This window comes from Peromyscus maniculatus, chromosome 11 (genome assembly GCF_049852395.1).
Source record: "Peromyscus maniculatus bairdii isolate BWxNUB_F1_BW_parent chromosome 11, HU_Pman_BW_mat_3.1, whole genome shotgun sequence".
NCBI classification, from domain to species: domain Eukaryota; kingdom Metazoa; phylum Chordata; class Mammalia; order Rodentia; family Cricetidae; genus Peromyscus; species Peromyscus maniculatus.
In genome coordinates, this window is record NC_134862.1 from 93,915,244 (window position 1) to 93,927,121 (window position 11,878).

Sequence of the window (11,878 nt, forward strand, 5' to 3'; positions counted from 1 at the left end):
CGGGTAAGCCACCAGCCACGTGGCAAGGTATAGATTTATGGAAATGGATTAATTTAAGATATAAGAACAGTTAGCAAGAAGCCTGCCACGGCCATACAGTTTGTAAGTAATATAAGTCTCTGTGTTTACTTGGTTGGGTCTGAGCGGCTGTGGGACTGGCAGGTGACAAAGATTTGTCCTGACTGTGGGCAAGGCAGGAAAACTCTAGCTACAAATGGCGCCCAACGTGTTGGCAAGAGTTTCCACTTAAAACCTGAGTAAAAAGATTCTAAAATGGAGCTAAAAACAGCTTCCTAATTGTCTCTCTCAAATGAGCGGCAGCCTGCCGGTTTGAGCTACTGGCGGGTTCCTGGCGTGTGTGCTTGACCTGCAGTATGGCGGGAATGAGGCCTCTGCAAGTGGCACATTAAGCTGCATGGTGGATTTAGCCTTTGCTAGTACAAAACAAAAAGAGGTTTCTGGGCTACACGCTGCTTGGATAAAAGCACAGACCCACGATGGCTCCCAGAGCTGGCGGAAAATGTACCACTGCCATGTTGGGAAGCTGAAGTAGGAGGAGACAGCAGCCACAGTGCCTTTTCAGGTTTAGAAGGCTGCAGTTTAAAGCAATAGGCTCAAGGTAATATAAAATATAAGCCACATAAAGATGGCTACCACACAGAGAATCTGGATTATGTTCTCTTTGATATTCGTAACTGAAGAGAAACATTTGATTGCAAAAGCTGTTGAGTTATGCCAAAATGTGTGTTTTAAAGGTACCTTAACTTCAAAATTTGGATGTAAGGATATGTTGCTTTGGAAAGGAGGCTCTGTTTTTGTTTCCACAGAAAGCCAGAGGCTATGGATTTGTTCCAGATTAAGATACATCAGGTTTGACCAGCCAAGACCCCCTGAAAGGTCTCCAATGACACCATGGCCCAGATGATCCAACATCCAGAATTGATTCAAGGCAACTGGCTCAGACGATACGGTCTCACGGACTACTCCATGATCCTAAAATGTTCTTTGTGTCCCCATAAGATACAGCGCCCCCCTCCAGCAGGAAGTAGTAAGAGAAGCTACGCCCAAATTCCCAAATATACCAAGCTGACTTTGGAGATGTGTAAAAGTTAAAACCTTCCTTTTAAAAAAAAAGAAAGGGGAAGTGCTGTGGGACAGTCTGTATGTCAAATTGCTCTGATTGGTCAATAAATAAAACACTGGTTGGCCAGTGGCCAGGCAGGAAGTAGGTGGGACAAAGAGAGAGGAGAATTCTGGGAAGTGGAAGGCTGAGGCAGAGAGACACTGCAGCCGCCGCCATGACCAGCAGCATGTGAAGACGCGGGTAAGCCACCAGCCACGTGGCAAGGTATAGATTTATGGAAATGGATTAATTTAAGATATAAGAACAGTTAGCAAGAAGCCTGCCACGGCCATACAGTTTGTAAGTAATATAAGTCTCTGTGTTTACTTGGTTGGGTCTGAGCGGCTGTGGGACTGGCAGGTGACAAAGATTTGTCCTGACTGTGGGCAAGGCAGGAAAACTCTAGCTACACTTTTCTGTGACAGGAATCTCTTCCTACGCCTAGCTCGGTCCTCCTGACTGACCCCTGCTCTTCCTTCGGACTTCACCCTAAGCATCTTTCTGAAGAGACTTCCTTCCACCAATGTGAGGCTCAGCCTCCACGACCAGCAGTGAGAGCACTTGCTGCTCTTGCAGAGGGCACAGGTTTGGTTCTGAGCACCCATGGGATGGCTCACAACCGCCTGTAACTCCAGCTCCAGGACATGCGACACCCTCTTCTGGCCTTCATGGGCACCAAACACACACATGGTGTGCATACATGCATGGAAGCAAATATACATAACATTTTTTACACTTAAAAGGAACCTGAGCTTCCTGAATACAATAAGCATCCGAAGCAAAACCCACATGCTTTGTATGTATAATATTCTGAGTTATAAACTCTATGGTTGCAGAAGCCATGCCAGAGAGCTAAAGGACATAACCTTGAAACACAGATGATGCACAATGATCCAGAGTTGAGCTGTTAACCATAGAGGTGACATACATGGACAGGTCTATGTGGACTGTGCTGCATGTTCAAAGTAAGGAAAAGTGGGAAGACTGTGAGCATGGGGTCTTCAGAAAGGGATTTTTACAATGTAACGTTTTATATTGACCCCCCTACACACACACACACACACACACACACACACACACACACACACACACACACACACACACACACACACGAAGCTCCTTATGTAACTGATGAAGAGGACACAGGACAGAGAGGACAGCAGCGCAGAGCAACCTGTGCTCATCTGCAGCTGGCACAGAGCTGAAAACCGAAAGTCTTGGAATCCTGGCTGTTGTCCAGCTTGGCCTGGCCCCCAGAGGGCTCATCTTCTATGCTTACTACTTCCTGTTCCTCTTAGTGAGAATCAAGAGACAGCGGAGCTCTCCTTTGTTTACGTAGAGAGGGCAAAAGTAGATGGTTTTTCTTCAAGTGTGAGAACTAGACACAGGAATAAGCTTGCTGCTTCGAGAGAAGGTATTTTCAGCACAGGTAAGAGGAAGGAGGCTGGGAGGAAGTCATACGTTAGGTTTGATAGTTTGTTACAATTATTCAGAAAACTGGAGGGGGCAGGGGAGGGGCAACAGAAAGGAAGGAGAGAGAGAAAGGCAGACAAATCTTTTCTCTTCATCTTATGTGTATTATTACCTGAGGACACATTTTATATAAATATAAAACTTTATATAATGTGCGCACATATAAAATATATGTAATGTATATGTGTGTGATATGCATTATCCAGAGAGATATAAGTATGTGTGTGTGCAGTAGAGAACATTAAAGCAGATACATAAACATGTTACTAATTTATGAGCCTCCATGAAGAATATGTATGAGTACATCTTTAAGTAGTCTTGAAATTTTGGGTCAGAATCATCATCATGAAAAACAAAGGCGAAATTTGCACTTCTAAGATTCTTTACTTGTCTATCACTTCCTTTCCCTGCTACAGTTCATAGGAATTCATGCTGGAAGGATGGACCCCCTTCTCCTTGGCTACCTTCCACATGTGGTTCAGCTGAGGCTTCAGAGGTAGTACACACACACACACACACACACACACACACACACACACGCACACCGAGGGAGTCAGAGGGCAGAGCAGAGACTGGCATGAATAAAGGTCATGGCTCTGGAGCTGCTTAACCAAAGCAGGATTTTGAGCGTCGTTCTGAAGACCTTCATCTGCACCAGTTTCAGAAATGATCTACACAAGTGGCGGAAGTTTGGACCAGGTAAAGCCCCATTCCCACCCCAGTCCTCTGAATTGTCGATTAGTCTGAGTGCTGCGGCATGAGGTGTAGAAGGACCATGGGTTGATTTTCAGATGCTCATTCTCCCACATTTTTGAAGCTAGCACATCACTTTGTGTTTTTGCTCTCTTTGTTTTCTTTTCTGAATCCAGAAAGAGCTGTGTTCCGGTGTCTGCCAGGCAAAGTTGCTAAAGGCAGCATTCCCGGAAGCTCACTGCTCCAGATGATCCCAGACCTCACATGACCCGACCACCACATGTCTGGAAATGTTATGTCTTTACAGGATGTGATCCCTCCTAACAGAAAACTCACTGCCAGCCCCCTGCCTCAGAAACTGCTGTTGTGAGCAACCAGCCTGAGTAAAATCGGGCGAGGCAGCTTTGTCCAGCTCTCAGGCCAAAATGTGGTGGACAGCAGGTGTCCCCAAGGGAGGTGTGAGCCCCACCAAACACAGGAACTTCAAGCACATGTCACACTCAGCTTAGCTGAAACTGAGAACAGGAATGGAAGGACAGTGACTCTTTCCTGATAAGAAATGGGTTGCAGGTGGTGCATTTTGTTACATTAGCTAGTTCAGCTTATCTGGTTTGTGTAGCATGAATCTTAAACAGTCTTATTAATAAAACAAACTCAGGGCCTAGTGTTGGGGTAAACACTGGAAGATCAGAGAGACAGAACAAGTCACAGCTAACCTCACCTGGCCAACTTCTCAACTGGTCTTGTTTCCTCAGACTGGAAGCCTCTGTGTCCTCATATCCGAATGGCTCTCAGATGAACTGTGCTGCTCAAAACCTAAATGCTTAACCAGCCAAATGCTTAACCAGCCAAATGCTTAACCAGCCAAATGCTTAACCAGCCAAATGCTGCTAGTTTCTGGTCCTCACACCTTATATACCTTTCTGCTTTCTACCACCACTCCCTGGGATTAAAGGCTCGCTTTCTGGGATTAAAGCCGTGAGTCACCATGCCTCTGGAATGCTAGGATTAAAGGCGTGTGCTACCACTGCCTAACTTCTATGTTTAATATTGTGGCTATTCTGTCTTTGACCCCAGGTAAGTTTATTAGGGTACACAATATTTTGGAGAACACAATACTACCATAGGTTTGGATTGTGGGACAGCTCTTGGGGACCATGATGCCTGTGGGTTAGATGAAGGAAACTGACTCTCAGTATGTGCTTCAGAATAGGATAATAGGCTTTTAGACAGATATTAAGTGCTGACAGGTCTATGGTAAAGACATTTGTAATGTAAAGTAGGGTTTGGTGGCACATGCCTATAATCTCAGCTGTCAGGAAGCTGAGGTAGGAGAATCAGGAGTTTGAGGCTACATAACTTGACCATGTCTTTTAAAAAATGTTTTTAATCCATAATAACTTAAAAATAATTACAAAGACAAAATCTATACCTATAAGGACAACCAAAATAATAATAACCATTTATTGGGCTTGGCACATATGACAGATATGTCCAGAAACCCAATAGTATGGTGGAATAGGTGTGATGGTTTCTCAACTGTCAACTTGATAAGATGTAGAATCACCTGGGATATGAGCCTATCTAGGCATGCCTGTGAAGAATTATCTTGATTAGATTGAGATGGGAAGCCCCACCCACTGTGGGTGGAACCATCCCTGGGCTGGGATCCCAGATCATATGAAGAGAGGTGTGCTGTGGGATGGTCTGTATGTCAAATAAAATACTGATTGGCCAGTGGCCAGGCAGGAAGTAGGTGGGACAAGGAGAGAGGAGAATTCTGGGAAGCGGAAGGCAGAGGCAGAGAGACACTGCCAGCTGCTGCCGCCATGACCAGCAGCATGTGAAGACGCCGGTAAGCCACCAGCCACGTGGCAAGGTATAGATTTATGGAAATGGATTAATTTAAGCTATAAAAACAGTTAGCAAGAAGCCTGCCACGGCCATACAGTTTATAAGTGATATAAGCATCTGAGTGATTATTTTATAAGTGGATTGTGGGACTGCGGGGCTTGGGGAACCTGGAGAGAAGCCCTCCAGCTACAGAGGTGTCTTAGTCAGGGTTTCTATTGCTGTGAAAAGACACCATGACCATGGCAACCCTTATAAAGGAAAACATTTAATGGAGGTGGCTTACACTTCAGAGGTTCAGTCCATTACCATCATGGCAGGAAGCAAGGCAGTATGTAAACTGACATGGTGCTGGAGAAGGAGCTGAGAGTTCTTGCATCTTGCACAGGCAATAGGAAGTGGTCTGAGACACTGGGTGTGACTTGAGCATAGAAGACCTCAAAGCCCGCCTCCATAGTGACACATTTCCTCCAACAAGGCCACACCTACTCCAACAAAGCCACACTTCCTTATTGGGGGCCATCTTCTTTCAACCCACCAGAAGGGGAAAGTGAACTGATCACAAGCATTCGTCTCATTCTTCCTGGCTAAGACTGTCATGTGACCAGCTGCTCCATGCTCCTGTGGCCTTAACTTCCCTGTCATGATGGATGGTGCCCAGGAACTAAGAGCTGAAATAAAGTCTTCCTTCCTAGATTGCTTCTGTAAGGATGTCTTATCAGAGCAACAGGAATGTAACTGAAACCACTGGGTAGACCTCACCTGAGAATACTCTTCCTGTTGGGGAAGAGCTTGGGTTGAGAACAGGTTTTATGTAGCCCTGCTAGCCTTGAACTCAGTATGTACCTGAGGATGACCTTGAACTCCCCATCCTCCTGCCTCCACCTACTGAGTGCTGGCCTTACAGCTGTGTACCACTATGCTCAGTTTTTACGTGGTGCTAGGCTTCGAACCCTGGGCTTCATCCGTGCTACCAACTGAGCTACATTCCCAAGCATTCCTTAAATTACCCTCAACTTTGTGTCCTAAGTGGGTCTCGTCAGTGTCTAACTGGTCCACTCCCACCCCCCACCCAGTTAGGCTGAGCCTCACTGTATTGCCTTGCCTCCCAGAGCAAACCAGTTTAGCTCACTGCTTCCTGGAGACAAGCTTAGGCCTGGCAAGCATGACAAGACTCTCACGTGTATCTTCCCTCCCCCCTCCCCTCTCCTCCCTTCCCACCTCCACTTGTACTTTAACTCCATCTTTTCAAACTAGATGGGGCATCCAGGAAGTATCTGCTTCCCTTTTTATTCCACAGTCGACAGGTCTCCTAGCAACCCTGGCTATTCGCAGTCTGGGAGGTGGATGTGTCGAGGGAGTCTGGGAGGCAGAGGTGAGAATGTGAGGAAAGCTCTTTCCTCCCAGGCCCCGAAGTACAGGATTGCTACTTCACAGTAATTAATATTACAGAAGAGAGCTTTGGCTCTCCCTGCCGTATCGTGTGCTCAACCCTCAGGGTAACAAATGACTTGCTAAGGAGGGCAGGGCTGTACTTCCCTGGCAGAAGCAGAGATTTCTATTTGGAAGATACTGAAGGATGCTGCATCTGGCTTGCCTTGGGCGCTCATGAAAAGAACGGTGAAGTTAAACGTGATTTGGGGGTGGACTTCACAAGATCAGTTAAATCAACACGCGGTTCTCAAAATACATATTGAATTGTCCTTTGTTGATAATATAATTTTAAGGCCAGAACATAGCTTAGGATCAGGTTGTTCAAGTACTATGGTTTTAAGCTGGTCAGTAGATGGAGATGTGAGATGGCTTACTTGGTTGCTTTCTAATAAGAGAAACTCAGAGCGGGGACTTGAATGCTGTTCCCTAAATTCAGGGAGACATTTCAAACTACCCAGTACTGCCCATATAGATGAGCCATACTGGCACACCACTCAAGGGATGATCTGCAAACAGCTTGGTGTTTTAGAGTGAAATCTGTGTTACAGACAAGTGCAGATGCAACTGAATCACGTGTCCGTGCCCTGGGCCTCGCCGGCGCCACGTCTTTCCTGGCTGAGTGAAGGCTCACTGCCAGTTTCAGAGGTTCAGTCCCTTATCGTCACGGCAGGGAGCACAGCGGTGGGCAGGCAGACATGGTGCTGGAGGAGTAGCTGAGAATTCTACATCTCGCAGGCAACAGGAAGCTGACTTGAGACACTGGGCGGTGTCCTGAGCATAGGAAACCTCAAAGCCCGGCCCCACAGTGGCACGCCTCCTCCAACAAGGCCACATCTCCTAATAGTGCCACTCCCTAAGATATTGTGGGGGCCAATGACACCCAAACGACCACAACATGAAGGTGGAAGAGGGGCTGAGGAGAGAAAGGGGACCAGCTGGTTGGGAACAAGAGACAGTGATTGGCCCCCTGTGAGATTATGGGGGCCGATTTCATCCAAACCACTACAGAGATGATGTCCCATTCACCGTGACCACAGCCCATCCACTCCGTTTCAGAGCTACTTCTGGAAAGTTCTAACAATCTGTAGAATTACAGCAAAATTCTTCATCGTGAATGACAAACATCCGAGTCAAATTATCTTTGAAGAGAAAAAAAAAGAAAGGGAACGGACAAGCTTGTTTTTAGGTGGCATAACAGGGCAGCTCAAAGAGTGTGAGAGATGCTGCAGGCACCAGGGCGGAAGGACCGGAACTGGGGCTCTGTCCCCGCCGGGATCATCTCTCCGGGTCTCTGCGGGGCTCTCTTAACTACCCTTTCAGCAAGACTCCTCTGCTGGACGTGCTGGCACACACCTGTAATCCCAGTCCTCGGGAGATGGAGGCAGGAGGATTAGGAGTCCCAAGACTCATAGACCCACCTGAAGTTCATACCCTCCCCTGAATCATCCTTCTGTCAGGGAGGAATGGGGGAGCTATGGCTAGCCTACACTGCCCCTGGCCCCTGCCTCCTCAGGGTTAGGGTGGCGGGGAGGGGGGTGGTTACTGGCGGAGGGGTCACAGGAAGCCAGCACGGGAGAAAAAGGCAATAGCCATCACTGTCTGCGGCATCTCGTTTTCCAAAAGCGCTGAGGTCCAGCACAGCCTCCATCGCCACATGCTTCTCCTCCCTCCAGCTCACATGCTTACATATGGACCATTGATAAATAAACTTAGATTAAAAACAAAAAAACGTTAGCAGCCCAGGGAATTCCGGATGAGCTAATCGGCCTTGTCACACATGAGCCATATCCAGATAACCTGTAGGACCCCTCCAAGGCCTGGAAGCAGGATAAGTGTGCTGCATGTAGAATCCCGAGGAGCGGGGAAGCCCTGACTGACTCCAGAGCCTTAGGGAAAGCTTTGCCCGTTTCCACTCTGTTCCTTGGTTTATCAGATGGGAGAAGTCTGCCCTAGGTTCCTGAAGCCCATCTGACCCCGCTATCCTACATCGAGGTGCACCAGAGAGTGTCACTGCCCCCTCTAGTGGTTCAACTAAATTAGGAAAAGAACCCAGAGAGTCTGCATTCTGCCTGGAGAGAAAACTCTCTAGAGAGCCTTCCTGACATATTCCTACTGAAACTGTAAAAGACGCCCGCCGTTCTGGGCAGTGGAAGGCGAGTGGAACACACCACTGCTTTATCGGCCAGAGTCCCGGAGAAGGGGGAGGGGGGAATCCTGCTGCATACACAAGCAGCCAGCACCCTGACCTCTGTCACCAAGACACTGTGTCCATACAGTAGGCGACAGAAATACACAGTGATAGCAACCTTTCCAAAGAGTTGTATTCAGGAGCAAAAATGTACCAGCCGCTTGCCACCACGTGAACAACTGTAGCCAGCAGAGGGTGAGAGGAAAGGAAAGATCAGTCTCACAAATGCTATTAATCAAAATTCTTTCGTTCCTGAAATGTTTATTGAGCATGTACCATGGCAGACTGGAGAGCAGCACCAAAGTTCTAGATCTCTTGGGCCTCGTTGGCTACTGCAGATCGTGTAAATTAGGGGACGGACATTGCCATAAAGTAGAGAGAGATCTGAGGTGTTCTCTGAACTACCATAGAAACAGTGAAAGCACACCTTGACAATGTCAAGGAAACGATCCTTGAGGAAGTGATCCTTACACTGATGTTGTGTGGGACTTTCCTGGGGAGACACGACACAAACGTCTCTTCACCCTAGTTAGGGAAACACTGACAGGTCAAAAGAGTGATTCTAGCAAAAGCAGACTTGACACGTCATGACTTTACCTGGGATTACTCCTGGGAGTTTTGGTGAATGGTTACTCAATGGCCGCATTCCTCAAAAGACCACCCAGCTGCTGACAATGCATGGCAGCTGTATTCTGGAGCTCTCTGCCAACCTGCCAATGGCTGGACAGCTTGGTGCACCTCCTCCAGGCAACTCTGCCTCCTCCTCAGCGATTGTTGATGGCTGTCATCTCCGGGAGGGGCCCTGGAAACCTCGCAATCTTCACTCTCCAGGATTTGTGAGGTGAGCTTGCTTCCTGAGTCTCGTGGCTCCCTCCTCCCTCCAGCAGGGAATGTTTCAACATGGAGGAACTTGACAGCCGAATTACCTGAATACTGGGAGGAACCAGTTCAGTCCTGGACTAGGTCAGAAACAGAGCAAAGGATATGCAAGTTATGATAACTATTTTAAGTTTTTAAAAGACGTTATATAAACTGTTAGCATAGGCCATGACCTGGAGATGTACAGAGGCATAAGACGACATTGCCTCACAGTGATCTGTGGAGGACAGAGGAGAGGGCTTGGAGCCTATCACAGCTGTAGTCCGAGAAGGCTGAGGTTGCAAATCAAGCATAGTTATGATGTTGACAGATGTGTGCAGGATATAAGAGACAAAGTATGCCTTGATAGCCATCACACCTTAGGGAGTTAACCCTTTCTGGATAAACGATTGATAGCGTGTGCTCTTGTGGATAAGGCAGCCTGTGTCTAGGCCAGAGCTTATTAAACTTTTAGTTCTCGCAACCCCCTTTGTCTAAAAAAAAAAAAATTATGCATGATCCTGGTCTGCAGATGCATAAAATGGGCATGCTAATCAAACATCTACTGATAATAGCTCATAAAGAAGTTCATTTGGAGCTACTAAAAAGTTATTCAACTGGTCAAAATGCAGAGAATAAGTGTGGGGTGCTCAGCACCCCCAACACCTAAGGCTCAAGGAAGATCGTGGAAGAGGAGATAAAAAGACTATAAAGACAGAGGGCCAAAACGTCTGCTGTGAAATGGTGTCTTCTAGACACAGCAGGGACACCGTCCTCATGGATCTTGATAGTACAATCACTTAAACAAGACCTGCACTTAAACACCACCAGTCAACACGCCACGAAGATTGAGAAAATCCCACAAGGCCCTATCCCTAGATGAACAGCTACTGGTAGTCAAGTCAAAAGGTGTGGAAAGAGGGGAAATCAGTTTTCTCTCTGTCTGAACCTCCTGAGGTTTTCCAATCCCCAGTGGTCAGCCCTGAACATGTATGCATAATAGCAACACTCAGTAGGTTATATGCATGTGCATGTGTGTGTAACATGAATAATTATAAAAAACAAGTCATAAACATGAAAGAGAGTTGGGGTGGAGACAGGAGGAGGTAGAGAGGCAGGGCAGAAATAACATACATAGAGTACTTAGGTAATAAATTCTCAAAAAACAATAAAAATAAACTTCAAAACAACTCTTTGATAGACATGCAATTTTACCATTTATTAAAGATTAAAGCAAGTTTGCATACTAATGAGATGAATGTAGGTTTGTTTATTTTCACTGCAAGTAGAACAAGGCTATGGACTCTTGAAGCCTTCGCCCAGGCGGGCTCCTCCAGCAAGACTGCATTTCCCCCGTAACCTTCCCAAACAGCACCACCAACTGCCAAGTTTCAAATGCCTTCTCATTAAACCACCACATAGGATTTCTCACTAGCCTACAACCCACCAGGCAGGCTAGGCTGCCTGGCCAAGGGGCCTAGGAACCTGCCTATCTCTGCTTAAAAGTTTGGTATGGTAATATGTATTATTATTATTATTATTATTATTACTGGTTTTTAGAGATAGGGTTTCTCTGCTTAGCTCTGGCTGTCCTGGAACTTTCTCTGTAGACCAGGCTGGCCTTGAACTTGAAGATCTGCCTGCCTCTGCCTCCCAAGTGCTGGGATTAAAGGCATGCATCATGATACCTTGCCCAAAGAGCATTTTGAAGGCATGGCTAATGAATGAATGAGCTATGACTGATGCTTCAACAAAGTTGAAATAAATGAATGAATAGGTAAGACAATCAATCAGTGAATAAATGAATGAATGAATGAATTGTCGATTCTTGGGACTTTTCCTACTTTAAGTCTTTTAAGATCAAGAGCCTTCTAGAAAACATTAGTATAGAGCTGGTGGCCCTTAGGAGGTAACCTTCTGCTCTGGAGGGACATTTAGTAATGTTTAGAGATGTATTTGGTATTCACAACTGGCCTGAGTGCCATTAACATCTACAGAGGAACATACCGGAAAGAACAGCATTATTGGTACACACACACACACACACACACACACACACACACACACACGCGCGCGCGCGCACAGAATCCCAAAAGTCATGGCTAATACTGAAACAAAATTACAATGAAGTTAAAAAGCATTCATTTGAAGACATTTCAGGATGTATAATGAGAGACTACAACTTCATTGAAATAGCCATGATTCTCTTAATGAGTGTCTGAATACATCTTAATCAATTTCAGGGGAGAAGAGTCCTA

At 46.4% G+C, this 11,878-nt stretch overlaps 1 long non-coding RNA gene across 1 annotated transcript; it reads left to right on the plus strand.

Moving 5' to 3' along the window:
• The first annotated feature begins 2,437 nt into the window (after positions 1-2,437).
• On the plus strand, positions 2,438-6,116 carry LOC143267733 (uncharacterized). The gene is made up of 4 exons (XR_013043161.1): positions 2,438-2,552; positions 3,013-3,295; positions 4,045-4,979; positions 5,338-6,116. It is a non-coding gene; the product is annotated as an uncharacterized LOC143267733 (long non-coding RNA).
• The last annotated feature ends 5,762 nt before the right edge of the window (positions 6,117-11,878 follow it).